General features: G+C 45.2%; 1 protein-coding gene across 8 annotated transcripts in view; it reads left to right on the forward strand.

The window, feature by feature from the left end:
* The first annotated feature begins 316 nt into the window (after positions 1 to 316).
* The window catches only part of EXOC2 (exocyst complex component 2), a 122,966-nt gene continuing 107,998 nt past the window's right edge, over positions 317 to 15,284 (forward strand). For 7 of the 8 annotated variants that reach the window (XR_814965.4, XR_003032016.2, XM_005223863.5 and 4 more), the window contains exon 1: positions 317 to 715. The gene's annotated coding sequence lies outside the window, so the exon portion shown is untranslated. Of the gene's footprint in view, positions 716 to 1,181; positions 1,359 to 15,284 lie in introns of all 8 variants that reach the window. The other variant, XM_059880305.1, reaches the window with a different exon arrangement.

Consider the following 15,284-nt stretch of genomic DNA (forward strand, 5'->3'; position numbering starts at 1 on the left):
GAGGAAACCGCCAGCCACCAGCTTCTGCCTGACCTCCGGGAAGGGAGGCCCGGTCCCCCGGCTGCACCGCGGGGCGGACGCAGCGCGCCGTTCTACCGCGGTCAGCACCGCGACACCCCCAGGGCCCGGGGCAACACCCGGGCCCATCTGCTGGGGCACCCGCTGGAGTGACCACACAGCCGCGTGGAGAAAAGGGCCGGGCAGGCAGCGGCGGAGGCCCCGGCCCGCCCCGCCAAACCTCAGCCCTGGACGCGCGCCGAGCCCGGCGGCCGGAAGAGCATGCTCCCTTCCGGTCCCGCCGCGTCCGGGGCGGCGCGTCATTTCCGGCCGACCCGCGGCCGGAGCTCCCTGTCAGGCAGCCGGTTTCCTCTGGCCCGGCCCGCAAGGGCCGTCATTCCGTGTCCGGGCCGGCGGCCGAGCCCGAGTGTCCGCGCTCAGGGCTGCTGGCCGCTAGCACCGCGCCCTCGCGGGCCGCGTGTCGCTGCTGCCCAGACGCGGGTCAGTCCGTGGCTTCTGAGGGACCGGGGTCGCGGCCGGGCCCTCGGCTCCCAACCGTCTCCCAACTCCTGCCCCCGCCCCGCCCCTGAGGCCCGGTCATCGGGCGCTAGACCCTCGGTCGCGCGGCCGATCGACGCCCTCGGCGCGGCGACGGCGGAAGTGAGGGTGCGGGCCGCTGGCCGCCGCGGCGCGGGGCCCTGTCCGTGCGGGCCTGCAGGTAGGTGTGGGGGCCAAGGCCTTGGAGAGGCTGCCGGGGGCGCGGGCGGCGGGCGGGGAGCCGGCAGCCGCAGTCAGGCCCGAGTCGCTCTGCAGCCCGGACTGTTGGAGTGCAGCTGCGGGCGTCCCGGAGCCCCAGCCCTGCCTACCAGGGAACCGAGAGGGTCTTGGAGCCCCGGCCCAGCTTCCTGGGCAGCTGCGGGCGTCCCGGAGTCCGGCCCCTCCTCTCTGCTAGCGCCCCAGGAGCGGGCTGACGCTCGGGAATGGGTTGCAGTTGGCCTCTCCTGCCCCTTGGCGCACCTGCTTACCTGTGACTCTGTAAAGCTGGAGTAATTATTGGTGAAGAGCGAATCCCAGAGGCAGGTTTTGCTTGTTTCCTTCGGTTGCGTCACTGGAGAGCTATACTGAGACTTACTCGGTGCCCGTCAGTGTTTCTCTGGGTTGACGGTGTCATCCGCGTTTTACAGACGGGGAGACGGAAGCTCAGAATGCTTGTGTAAGTAGCCTGAAATGGCGTTTATCGGCCAGTGACAGCCTGCAGTGAGGCCCTGGGGCCCGAACTCTTGTGTACTCTCCTAAGAAACAGCTGTCTGAATGGAAGTAAGCTTTTCTTACATCGCTGAAGACTGCTCCTGCTAATATGTGTGAGAAAACGTCTTTTTTTTTTTTCAGTCTGAGTAAACTTATAAGGAAAAATTTTTTAAAAATATTAAAAAATCTTAGCGAGTTCATCTGAGTGTACTGTTTTGAAAAGCTAATTCTAGCCGAGGTTGTGTGGATTCCTTTTCCAATGCATAGTAATATTTTGATTATTTTCTAGGCAGGCTTGGTGTTAGGGCACTGGGATTGGAAGCAGAAAGCTTCCTAAGGGACCTCTGTGTTAAAAGTTGCTGACCCAAAGGGAGACAATAGAAAGAGGGTGATGTGTGCTTAGTACTGAAATCTTCTCTTCTGTCTGGTTGAGTAAAAATTTTGTGGTTTTAAACAGAGAGTCCCCCAGTGTAACATGGAACAATGCTTGGAAGTTGCAGAAAATGATCTTTCAGGTATTTAATTTCCTAAACCGAATATCATATTGAAAATTACCTCTCTAAAAGATATTAACCTGACAAGTTAAATTTACATTCATTCCACGAAAATTTGAGAGCCTGTTATGGATAAACCTAGTGGGAAATGAAATTAGTACTTAACATTTTTGCACAGGCAGTCCTTGAATACATATAGAACAATTTCTAGTGTCAGGCCTGGCATCCTTGTACAGTTAGTGTCTCCATTACTTTTCACCCTTTCTCTAGTCTACTCATCTCATCTAGCCAGGATTCCTAGATCAGCACCTCCACAGAGTGGAGCTAACATGTTTGCTGAGTAGGTGAGTTTTAGGCCAATTTTAGACTGGCCTAAATTTAGGATTTAAGAGGATTTTAGATGGACTGGAATGGGAAGTAACGCTGGTAACTCTGGTGAGCAGTGTGCTAGGGCCTTGCTTGTTCTCAGATTCCTAGGAAGGTGTTCCTGGGTCCCCTGGAGTGCATGGTCCCCTGGTAAGACCGCGTGGTGGAAGTATTGAGTTACAGTCATGTGATTTTCCACACTGTTATGTTAGCTTAAAAGAAATATTGATACAAACACACAAACTTACAGCGACTGTGGAGAAATTACACACCTTGGAGCTGTGGACACACCTGCAGGCATCCTTAGACTGCAGTCTGGAAAGTTGGAGGTGGAGTTGAAGCTCCACCTCCGGGTCCATGTGCTGCCACTCCCTGCTTTGTAGTGTGGGCTGAGCTGTTGAGCAGTCTTTTTGGGCCTCAGTTTCCTTGTTCCTGAGAATATAGAAAACTAGATTATCTCAGAGTTTCCTGCTTTGAAAGTTTCCAAATCAGTGGATCCTGTAACCACTTAGCACTTGTCCTGTGTTATCTTAGGGGTTGTAGCTATTTACACGTCTGTCAAAAGAAGAAGCTCTTGCCAGACAGGGATTAGTCTTAGTCATTTTTGTGTCTCCCAATTTTAACATATGTCTGACACATGTTAGAAATAAAAGTGGTCTGGATTCAGAAGGGGATATTTTTGTCTTCTCCATTAAATAGCCAAGAACTAAGCTGCAATATTCAGTGTAAATACAATAGGAATTCGGAGAGGGGAGAGGATGTTTTGGGGTTGGAGGAATTGGGAAGGCTTCATGGAAATCAGTGGAGAAGGCAGTGCCACCCCACTCCAGTACTCTTGCCTGGAAAATCCCATGGATGGAGAGGAGCCTGGTGGGCTGCCGTCTATGGGGTCACACAGAGTCGGACACGACTGAAGTAACTTAGCAGCAGCAGCAGCAGGGAAATCAGACCCTAATGGGGGAGAATGTGGCCCTCTGGAGAGAAGGCACATGAATGTCTGGCTGGCTTACTAGGAACAGAGGCCCAGGGCTGAGATGTGAGTGCATTTAGATTATGGAATGCCTGGAGTTCAGGAAGAGGAGTTTGGAACTGACTTAATAAGGTTGTTTGTGTATTGTTTTTTTTCCTGGAAAATTGTACTGCGTTTGTTCAAAAGCTTCATTCAGTTCAGTCGCTCAGTTGTGTCCGACTCTTTGCGACCCCATGAATCGCAGCACCCCAGGCCTCCCTGTCCATCACCAACTCCCGGAGTTCACTGAGACTCACGTCCATCGAGTCAGTGATGCCATCCAGTCATCTCATCCTCTGTCGTCCCCTTCTCCTCTTGCCCCCAACCCCTCCCAGTATCAGAGTCTTTTCCAATGAGTCAACTCTTCACATGAGGTGGCCAAAGTACTGGAGTTTCAGCTTTAGCATCATTCCTTCCAAAGAAATCCCAGGGCTGATCTCCTTCAGAATGGACTGGTTGGATCTCCTTGTAGTCCAAGGGACTCTCAAGAGTCTTCTCCAACACCACAGTTCAAAAGCATCAATTCTTCGGTGCTCAGTCTTCTTCACAGTCCACCTCTCACATCCATACATGACCACGGGAAAAACCATAGCCTTGACTAGACAGACCTTTGTGGGCAAAGTAATGTCTCTGATTTTGAATATGCTATCTAGGTTGGACATAACTTTTCTTCCAAGGAGTAAGTGTCTTTTAATTTCATGGCTGCAGTCACCATCTGCAGTGATTTTGGAGCCCAGAAAAATAAAGTCTGACACTGTTTCCAGTGTTTCCCCATTTATTTCCCATGAAGTGATGGGACCGGATGCCATGATCTTCATTTTCTGAATGTTGAGCTTTAAGCCAACTTTTTCACTCTCCACTTTCACTTTCATCAAGAGGCTTTTTAGTTCCCCTTCACTTTCTGCCATAAGGGTGGTGTCATCTGCATATCTGAGGTTGTTGATATTTCTCCCTGCAATCTTGATTTCAGCTTGTGTTTCTTCCAGTCCAGCGTTTCTCATGATGTACTCTGCATATAAGTTAAATAAGCAGGGTGACAATATACAGCCTTGACGAACTCCTTTTCCTATTTGGAACCAGTCTGTTGTTCCATGTCCAGTTCTAACTGTTGCTTCCTGACCTGCATACAGGTTTCTCAAGAGGCAGATCAGGTGGTCTGGTATTCCCATCTCTTTCAGAATTGTCCACAGTTTATTGTGATCCACACAGTCAAAGGCTTTGGCTTAGTCAATAAAGCAGAAATAGATGTTTTTCTGGAACTCTCTTGCTTTTTCCATGATCCAGCGGATGTTGGCAATTTGATCTCTGGTTCCTCTGCCTTTTGTAAAACCAGCTTGAACATCTGGAAGTTCATGGTTCACATATTGCTGAAGCCTGGTTTGGAGAATTTTGAGCATTACTTTACTAGCATGTGAGATGAGTGCAGTTGTGTGGTAGTTTGAGCATTCTTTGGCATTGCCTTTCTTTGGGATCGGAATGAAAACTCTGACCTTTTCCAGTCCTGTGGCCACTGCTGAGTTCCTTTAATACTGTTTGTGGCATTTAAGACTGGGGTGGACTATACATTTTGGATTAAGTTTTGGTTTTGGTGTTAGTGGTTCCTTCTGCTTGCTGTTTCCCACTTACAGCTTGGTGCCAGTATGGAAAGGACGGTGGACCGCGGGACTCAGGAAGCCTGGATCTTTGTTAGAATGTAAGCTGCACAGTGTAGGTCCTCGGCCCAACCTAGGGTGTGCCTGCCGTAGGGTAGCTCTCAGGAGTCCTGCAACCCTGAAGAGCTGGCCCTCTGCCTCTTGCCAATGGCCTGTTTTTGGCAAGGTTGGCCTTTAGTTTTGCTTCTGTGAATTGTTTAGGACCTTACCGCTTGTAAAGTGCTGTGATTAGGCAGGGGGTGTATGATAACTTTTGTTGCATTATTGTTGTTCAGTTGCTCAGTTGTGTCCGACTCTTTGCAACCCAATGGACTCCACCGTGCCAGCCCTCCCTGTCCTTCACCATCTCTCAGAGTGTACTCAAACTCATGTCCATTGAGTCGGTGATAGCATCCAACCATCTCATCCTCTGTCATCCCCTTCTCCTCCTGCCCTCAATCTTTTCCAGCATCAGGGTCTTTTCCAATGAGTTAGCTCTTCGAATCAGGTGGCCAATTTATTGGAGCTTCAGCATCAGTCCTTCCAATGAATATTCAGGGTTTATTTCCTTTATGATTGACTGGTTTGATCTCCTTGCTGTCCTCTACTGAGTCTTCTCCAACTTCACAGTTCAAAAGCGTCAGTTCTTCAGCACTCAGCCTTCTTCATGGTCCAATTCTCACATCCATATAGAACTTCTGGAAAAACCAAAGCTTTGACTATGTGGACTTTTGTCCTCAAAGTGATGTCTCTGCTTTTTAAAGCACTGTCTAGGTTTTTCATAGTTTTTCTAACAAGCATCAGGCATCTTTTAATTTCATGGGTGCAGTCACTGTCTGCAGTGATTTTGGAGTCCATGAAAATGAAATCTGTCACTATTTCCATTTGTTTCCCCATCTCTTTGCCATGAAGTGATGGGACAGATGTTTATGTCGTGTCCTCAGCAGTGGCCTTTCTTCTACAGTTTGTGCCTGCCCTCTTCTCTGAAAGGTCACCTGATCCCTTGTTTTGTTCACATTTCTTGTCTGCATTCAGATAAAAATTCTTCCATACTAAATAGTTTAAAAAAAGTGCTTTAATCCTTTAAAATTGATTTAAATCCTTTTAATCCTGTTTTTGGGCTTACATTTTCTGCTTTTTCTCCCCTAATGCCACTACTTGTTATGTTTTTCTATGTATATTTAGTCTGAAGTTATGTAAAAAACCATTTACTGTCTTTTATTGTACCAGTAAGTCTTTTGGAAAATTAAAGATTGTGCCACAGTGAAATACGGAAAAAATTCAGAATTAAAGTTTTCTGACCTCTGTTACAGAAACACTTCACATTCTTGTAGTGTGCTTCATTAAAGGAAAAGAGGAAGGCAGGTTAAAATCAACGGTAATATAAATCTAAAAGAATGTGCCCTTATTTAAGTATTTATTATAGATTATAAGAAAACGTATCGGTCTTTATCTTAATGAAAGGCTTTTATAATGGTAATTTTCTCTTTTGACCTGTGATGGACAGGAGGTTAATTGATGGTAAATGGATGCTTTGTTAATCCTTCATCAGCTACTAAATTGGTTGGGGGAGTGCAGGTCAAGGCCACACCGGGCCTGGCGGCGTGTGTTCTCAGGAAACCGCATTTCTCGGCGGCGCGCCCCGCCCCCGCCCGTCTCCCTCTCCCCTCCCTCCCTCCGGAGTGACACTGGTGGACGCCCCTCCCCTCCGCCCGTCTCCTCCTGCGTTCCCCTCCCCCCAGTGACAGCTGGTGGACGTTGCGTGCGAGTTGAGCTGGCGCTGTGTGGTCCGAGTGTGTGGTCTCCCTCAGCCGAGAGGCTGCTAACAGGCTGGATGGGAGGGAGCACGACTGTTTACGTTGCTTCAGATGCCGGGACTGAGCCCAGAGCTCCTCCTAAGCCGGCTCCGCTGCCGCAGCTTCATCCTTCACAGCTGGGCTGCAGCCTCCTCCGGAGGCGTCTCCCCGTTTGATCCCCAGGCTCAGAAATGATGGCGCTGCTGAGTGCGGCGGGATTTTGCTTTCACTGTGTCAAGATTTGTGGCCTTGGGGAAGTTTCTTTTGAGGTAGAGCTAGGCAGTTAAAGCAGAAGTTTTAAGATAAGTGACGAAGTTGATGCATTTTTAGAAATTGGGAAAGGTATTATGTAAAATTTGGGTCAAATTAATCCAGCTCTACTCATGTAAAGGAATCTGGGAGTTAAGTGACATTCAGTCATGTTTAACAATTTCAATAAAAGTGACCAGTTTAAACTGACAGTTGATTCCTTGACCTTTTTTGAAAATCGACAGTGATTTTGGCATACCCATTTACTGTAGTTATATTTGTTAACAGTCATATTGACCTATTCATAGTAAAGATTACACAAGTGAAGACTACGTAGTAAAGATCTGACAAGTCAAGACTATCAAAAAAAAAGAGACAACAGGCCCCATATGGAAGTACTTGTGCTGAGCCCATGTCACCATGGGACAAATGAAACTTTGTTTTTATGCAGTAATATAAATTTAGGACAATATCTTTTTCCCCTAATTTTTTCATTGTAAATAATTGAGCAATAGTTTCTCAGTTGCATTCCTCAATCGTTCCTGAACACTCTCGCAGAGAAGGTTAAGTGTCTTGTGATTTAAGTGAGCACAGGTAGACTGTTGGTGGTATTGGGGGTTTCCACTTTTCACGTCTTCCTCTTCCCAGCAGTCTTGCTGGGGTGGAGTTAGTGTTGCCAATGCCTGTTAGGAAGGAAAGGCTGGGCCACTGACACTTGCCAGAGGAGCTCATATAGGTGGCTGGTTGTTCTGCTTTTCCTGCTGATGTTAACCCTGAGCTTCGGTAAATGATCTGAGAAGAAAAGCCTCCCTCCTGTCCCTTGCTTGCTTTCCATCCTGGCCTTGAAAATGAAAGGCTGTCAGTCGTGTCCGACTCTTTGTGATCCCATGGACTACACAGTCCGTGGGATTCTCTTGGCCAGAATACTGGAGCAGGTAGTCATTCCCTTCTCTAGGGAATCTTTCCAACCCCGGGATCTAACCCAAGTCTCCGTATTGCAGGCAGATTCTTTACCGTCTGAGCCACAATCAGAAGATTTTAGAAGTTAGCTATGTCAGAAGTTTTTTTTTTTTTTTTAAGTGCTGCAATCCTATATTTCCTCTTTGTGTCCTTTTTTGAGGGGTTCTGTGTTTGTGGTGATAGTGATAACCTGATGCTCCCAGGAATTCTTAAGCACAGTTAGCGTATCCCTTTACAGAATCACACACTGAAGTGTTTATGGGTAAGACAGTGTACCTGGGATTTGCTTTAAAGCGCTCACTGAAAACAGTGTAAACATATGTTGAGGAGGAGATGTGGTTGAAAATGGACAAAATGGGAATGGGGAGGTTCCTTATGCTGGGCTCTGTTCTTTTACGTATGTTTAAAATTTCCATGATAAAAATTTAAAAAAATCACATGGAGAATCGAATATCATGGCCCAGAGGCCTGGTTTTGAATCTCAACTCTGCTGCTCTCTACCTGTGACTGTGGACAAGCTAATCTCTAATGTCTTACCATTACTAATCAAACTGTTCAGCATTTTAGAATGCTAAACTTTTTCTGTACATTCTAAAAATCAATATATATATATAAACTATATAGTAACATATTTACCAGTGTATAGATTATCTAATTATTTTATTAAAAAGGAATTATATTTTTTTATTTGCAAAAGTTGAAAGTGCTCATATAAATTACTAGCTTAGAGGTTGAATTTCCGTTCAATTGATTGCAGGAAACAAGAGTCAGTCACTTCTTGCCAGCTTTGGGGCACTTTTCTAGGACTTTCTAGGCCCACTTTGAGGAAGCTGATACTCTTCAAACACAGCTGGCTGAGGTTGCCGGCCTGTTTCCTGCATCTGGACCTGCAGGTTGGCTGTGGCCCCAGGGGCCAGGAAGGACAGTGGTGCTTGCTCGGTGTCACTCCTGGGGGTCCCAGGCCTCCAAGGTCAGGACCAGGCTTACCTGTTCCTGGAGGCTCTCTGGGGCTTCCCTAGTAACTCAAGGCTCTCTGTGCTGAGCTGCTGCCAGCTGGGCAGGTTTTGCTCTTTCTTCACAACAGGGTCTTGTCCAGGAAGGTCGCTTGCTATGCAGGCTGCAGCTTTTCTAAACATCTGGTCAGGAAGCTATCCCATGGAAGCTTTGTGTATTGTGTTATGTGTGTGTGTATACACACCTACATCCATATATATGTGTGTATAGGTATTTTTGGTTGTTTAGTTGCTAAGTTTATGTATTTAGTTGCTAAATACATGTATTATAAAAGTTACAATATATAAGTACATGTAATATGTATATATAAAAATATATATATAATTTAAAATTTATAGAAAAGGTTTCTGGTAGTAAGTATTCTGAAATGACAAATATTTAGCTAAATATGTGTGTGTGTGTGTGCACGCACACACGTATGCCTACCTATGTCTTTTTTTTTTTTAACCACTTTGTTTAAATGTTCTCTTGGTCTTGCATTCTTTTCAGAACATTTAGAGTATCACCCTATCAGCTAATTCGTGGCATCACTTTGAGGCCAATCACTTCAGTTCAGTTCAGTCGCTCAGTCTTGTCTTACTCTGCGACCCCATGGCCTGCAGCATGCCAGACCTCCCTGTCCATCACCAACTCCGGAGTTTACTCAAACTCATGTCCATTGAGTCGGTGATGCTATCCAGCCATCTCATCCTCTGTCATCCCCTTCTCCTCCTGCCTTCAATCTTTCCCAGCATCAGGGTCTTTTCCAGTGAGTCAGTTCTTCACATCAGGTGGCCAAAGTATTGGAGTTTCACCTTCAGCATCAGTCCTTCCAATGGATATTCAGGACTGGTTTCCTTCAGGATAGACTGGTTGGATCTCCTTGCAGTCGAAGAGACTCTCAAGAGTCTTCTCCAACACCACAGTTCAAAAGCATCAATTCTTCAGTGCTCAGCTTTCTGTATAGTCCAACTGTCACATCCGTACATGACTACTGGTAAAACCATAGCTCTGATTACACGGACCTTTGTTGGCAAAGTTGGACCAATCACTTAGCTTAAAGGAAAGGAGTTAGAGTGTAGACATTATGAGCTTTTTCAGCTTTCCACACTAGAAGTAGAAAAGCCACTGAAGCATCCTGTGTTGTGTGTGTGCTCTGTCATGTCCGACGCTCTGCAACCCATGGACTGTAGCCCGCCAGGCTCCTCTGTCCACAGGATTCTCCAGGCAGGAACACTGGAACGGCTTGCCATTTCCTTCTCCAGGGGATCTTCCAAACCTAGAGACTGAACCCACATCTCTTAGTTTTCTGCACTGGCAGGCAGATTCTTTACCACTGGCAACACCTGGGAAGCCCTGAAGCATCCTACAGGTTTTGATTTCTAATAAAGTAAATATTAATTGCTATCACTTACATAAACCAAAGGCCCTTTGGGGGGTACCCCCTCTCTTTTTTAAAAAAGAGTTTAAGGGGTCTTGTGACCAAAACAGAAAACCACTGTGGATTATCTGCAGCTACTGTTGGCCCGTTTCTCACTGTGACCTCATAAGGAACTACTGTTAGAAACCACTTTAAAGGGTTTTTGTTGTTGTTGTTTTCTTATTCAGCATACAGTTTAGGGGACAGGGTGGAGGGGTGGAGGGATGAACATGGGGGGTGGGGTCTAGGTAGCAGGTAGGTGAGTCTCCTTTGCATGAGGGCCTCTCTGTGGAACGACGTGAAACAATAGTGACTGAGACTCTTCCAGTATTAAACAATCTGCAGATCCAGGAAGCTTGGAGAAGACCAGGCAGGATCAGTGCTAGAAAATCTGCATTTGACCATGTTGCATTCAAACCGCAGAGAATCACAAAGAGAACATCTTGGAGTAAGCCAGAGGAAAAAGATCCTTACCTGTGGGGCATCAAGAGTGAGAATTATATTGGATTAGAACAAATTAACTAAGTGTTCAGTCCAGACAGATAGAAAAGCAAAATAAAATACAAGGAAGAGGAATTAACACATGTTGAAGTTGTCAGAAATGAATTAGTAATGTTGCTCCTGAAAAAGAAGATAGAATGTATAGCTTACATTAGGACTGTTATAAAAGGTCATTAAAACAAAGTCTTGATGAGTCGAGCCACGAAGAGACGTTTACAGATGCTCAAGGCAGTGAAGAGCACAATAGAGCCAAGGCTCTGGGAGAAAGTAGTGTGACAGTCAACGTGAAAATCGGAACAAAATAACTGACTCTCGGAAAAAGACACGAAAATCGTCTTAAGATTTATAAACCGTAGACCCAGAATCATTCAGGTTTATAAACTACAGACCCAGAATCATGGTTAGGGTTAGGGCTTCTCTTTTGTCTCAACTGGTAAAGAATCTGCCTCTGCCTTCAATGTGGGAGACCTGGGTTCGATCCCTGGGTTGGGAAGATCCCCTGGAGAAGGGAAAGGCTACCCACTCCAGTGTTCTGGCCTGGAGAATTCTGTGGACTGTGTAGTCCATGGGGTTGCAAAGAGTTGGACACAAACGAGCGACTTTCACTTTCATGATCATGAAGGAAATAATCATACCCAAATAATACCCAGATCACACCCAATAATTATACCCAACATGGTACTAGAATGAGATGGTTTTATAGGCCAGTGGTTTTTCCTGTGGTCATGTATGGATGTGAGAGTTGGACTGTGAAGAAGGCTGAGCGCCGAAGAATTGATGCTTTTGAACTGTGGTGTTGGAGAAGACTCTTGAGAGTCCCTTGGACTGCAAGGAGATCCACCCAGTCCATTCTGAAGGAGATCAGCCCTGGGATTTCTTTGGAAGGAATGATGCTAAAGCTGAAACTCTAGTACTTTGGCCACCTCATGCAAAGAGTTGACTCATTGGAGAAGACTCTGATGCTGGGAGGGATTGGGGGCAGGAGGAGAAGGGGACGACAGAGGATGAGATGACTGGATGGCATCACTGACTTGATGGACGTGAGTCTGAGTGAACTCTGGGAGTTGGTGATGGACAGGGAGGCCTGGTGTGCTGTGATTCATGGAGTCGAGAAGAGTTGGACATGACTGAGCGACTGAACTGAACTGAACTGAGTCATTAAAAGAGATGAGTATGTGGGAAGATTCAACGTTGTAGATATTTTAACTGTTCTGAAATTACCCAGAAATTCTGTGTAATTGATACATTTGTTCATTTAACAAGTAATGTGTTAAGCATTCATCGTATGACACTCTGTTCTGCATTCTGGGTATACAGCAGTATATGGGGCAGACAAAACCCCTTCTCTACTGGAACTTGAGTCAGTAGACACAGACGAAAAAATAATAAAGTGTTTCAGGGTGGTGATACTTCCCATCCAAATCCTGGTAGGATTAGTTTTACAATGAAATAAAATATTTTAGAGTTCATCTGGACCAGTATCTGTGTGCTCTGGCTAAGGTAACTTGTTAAAGATTACTCGTACTGTCAGACAATTGATTATAAAGTAAAATTATGTCATCGTGCAAATTAGATCAGTAGGATGAAAGACGGTGCAGAAGCAGACTCGAAACGAGAACTTGCGTCAGTGATGAGAGTGGCATTCAGGTCAGTGGGGGAGCTGGGCTATTTGGTGAGATGGTATTGTGGTCAGCCAGCTATTCTCAGTACTCTAAAATGGATTCCAAATGAGTTAGATAATCTTAAAGGTAAAACAGCATTAAAATAAGGGGACTTGACTTTGAATGCGTGACTGTAGAGTAGCAAAGAAAAGGTCAGTAGGCTTGCTGTTAAAAGACTAAAAATCTCTGGAGGGCCAAGAGCACCGTTGTTATTGTTTAGTTGCCAAGTCATGCCTGACTCTCTTTCAGCCTCATGGACTGTCTGTAGCTCCTCTGTCCATGGGATTTCCCAGGAAGAATACTAGAGTGGGTGGCCATTCCCTTCTCCAGAGGATCTTCCTGACCCAGGGATTGATGGAACCTGCGTCTCCTGCTTGGCAGGTGGGTTCTGTATTGCTGCAGCACCTGGGAAGCCCTCAGGAGCGCCATAAGCAACGTGAAGAACAGTAGTGACTGGGAGACTTGGGCAGTGTGGCAGGGAGTGAGCATTCGCGTTAGAGGTTTGTAATTAAGGGAGTTAAACCTGATAAAAAGGTGCAAAGGGGATGAAGATGGGATCACACACAGTGCAGGTTGAAACTGTCGCTTGTGCTTTGCCTGTCAGATAGCTGCAGGTTAGACGGGCTGCTGCCGCCCACCATTGCTGGTGGGAGGGTGTATGATAGTGTGCAGGCCAGTTTGGTATTCATGTCACACTCTTTGGCAGCAATCCCTCTTTGAATGTTTTGAAAGGAAATATTAATAGCTGGGTAAATGTGCAAAAATCTTTTGTGGTCCAGTGTTCATTGTTATGGTCCAATAACAAAAAATCAGAAGCCATCTGAATGCCGTTTTGATGATGTACCCATACAGTGGAATACTGAGGAGCCTGAAACTAGTGCAGATTTGTATTTACAGACCTGGGCGGAGACTGGGCCCAGTGGGTTCCCTGGTGGGTAGAGCAGATTCCTGAGTATCTTCTGCAGGGTCCTGGGGGTCCTTGAGCTGATGCCAGCCCACCACTGGGTGGGGCCCATGGCTGACAGGGCTGGGTGCAGGCTCCAGGGCACCCCAAAGCTGGTGTTGGCTCACGGTGGGCAGAGCTGGGGCCCAGCGCTGCTTATTCACACAGGGATTCAAAGAAACAGTCAAGTTGATGTGGACCAAGATGTTTTTATGGGTAATTTATGTAAACCAAATTCCCTTGTTTTCCCCATGGTATTCCAGTATTCTATTTAGAAAATAATTCTTATTGCTTTATTAGTTTAAAAAGAGGAAGAAGAGATCATAAAAGGCTAGTACAGTGAGTTAAAATCTTGTGAAGAGGGGAGGTTCATATTCTTTGACTTTGAATGTTCATTTGTTAATAAGGCAATAAACACTAACTTGGCAGCCTTTATTTTTACATACTCAGTAAATTCCCACAATTCTATTTCTATCAGTAATGAATAATTTCCTACTAGATTTGGTGATAAAATACTTTGTTAATTTATTTTACTTGCTGATTTCTGAATTCCTTTCCTGGTGTTTTGAAAAGAACACAGAAACACAAGACCTAGGCAAGTCCCATGAAGTCTGGCTCCTGCAGTCTGTTTTGGTTTTGAATAGATTCTAATTCTTGCAGGTTATAATATAGGACAATTAAACTCTTGTTTTCAAAAGTAGTGTCTTAAAATTAATAATGCATAACCATTTCAGAGTGAAAGTTTAAGCTTTGTGAAGCTGTTTACTTTCCGATTCCTGAGTTATACTCAAGTGCTTGGTGAATATTTTCAAAGCTGTTTGTGAAGATTGTTTTAAAAACTACTTTTAATGCTTTAAAATTCCTTGACCTTGTGGGCATTTTTATAGACCTTAAATGAAAGGTAAAAAATGCAAAACAGATCTTTAACACAGAAAATTATAAGATCTGTATTTTTTTTATTGTGCCATCACACAGAAATGACATATCATGCTTGTTTCTAGTATCTTTTCCACATTTTCCTTTGGTTTATTAATTAAATGAGAATTTCTACGCTATAGTTAAATTCTCTCTTTTTACCTAAATGATACATCCCCTCTCCTTCCTTCCCTCTCTCTGTTCATCTCTTTCTCTGTTTCTTCTTTAATGAAACTGGGGAAATGAAAAAAACCTGTGGTTTGTCTTTAAAAATGAATAATTGCATATTTTAGTCTGTGGTAACTGTTATTACGGTTTGTTGCTGTTGTTCAGTTGCTAAGTTGTGTCCTACTCTTTTGCGACCCCATGGACTGTAGCCTGCTAGGCTCCTCTGTCCCTGGAATTCTCCAGGCAAGAATACTGGAGTGAATTGTTACTTCTTTCTCCAGGGAATCTCCCCAACCCAGGGATTGTACCTGCGTCTCACGTCTCTTATGACTCCTGCAATAGCAGGTGGGTTCTTTACTGTCTGAGCCACCAGGGAAGCCCATTATAGTGGTTTACTTTTAATAATTTATTTCTAACTTTGGATAATTTCTAACTTTGGATAATAATTTATTTCTAACTTTGGATAACTTTGGATTCTTTGCAATATAACTTTCAGAAATGAAAGGGATAATTAGGCTATCAGATTGTCCGGGCTCTTGCGGCCGCGGCGGCAACGGCGGTCGGTGCTGCGCTAGCGATGGCGGCGGCTCGGGGGACCGAGGGCACGAGCGGCCGAGACCATGGCTGGAGGCAAAGCTGGAAAGGACAGTGGGAAGGCCAAGGCCAAGGCAGTGTCTCGCTCACAGAGAGCTGGGCTACAGTTTCCTGTGGCTTCTATCATTGATACCATATTATATTGGATCTTAGATGCTACCTATTTGTAGTATGTACAATTATTTTACATACCACTAAAGAAAGAAAAACTGCTAATTTAACCATGATATGCCATCAATTATAAGATGCATCCAAATTTCAGAGATCTTAGAATATTTCAAGAACTGATGAAATACGAGAGTGAAATTATTTGAATTAAATGAGTACTTACTATAAAAA

This window comes from Bos taurus, chromosome 23, assembly GCF_002263795.3.
Source record: "Bos taurus isolate L1 Dominette 01449 registration number 42190680 breed Hereford chromosome 23, ARS-UCD2.0, whole genome shotgun sequence".
NCBI classification, from domain to species: domain Eukaryota; kingdom Metazoa; phylum Chordata; class Mammalia; order Artiodactyla; family Bovidae; genus Bos; species Bos taurus.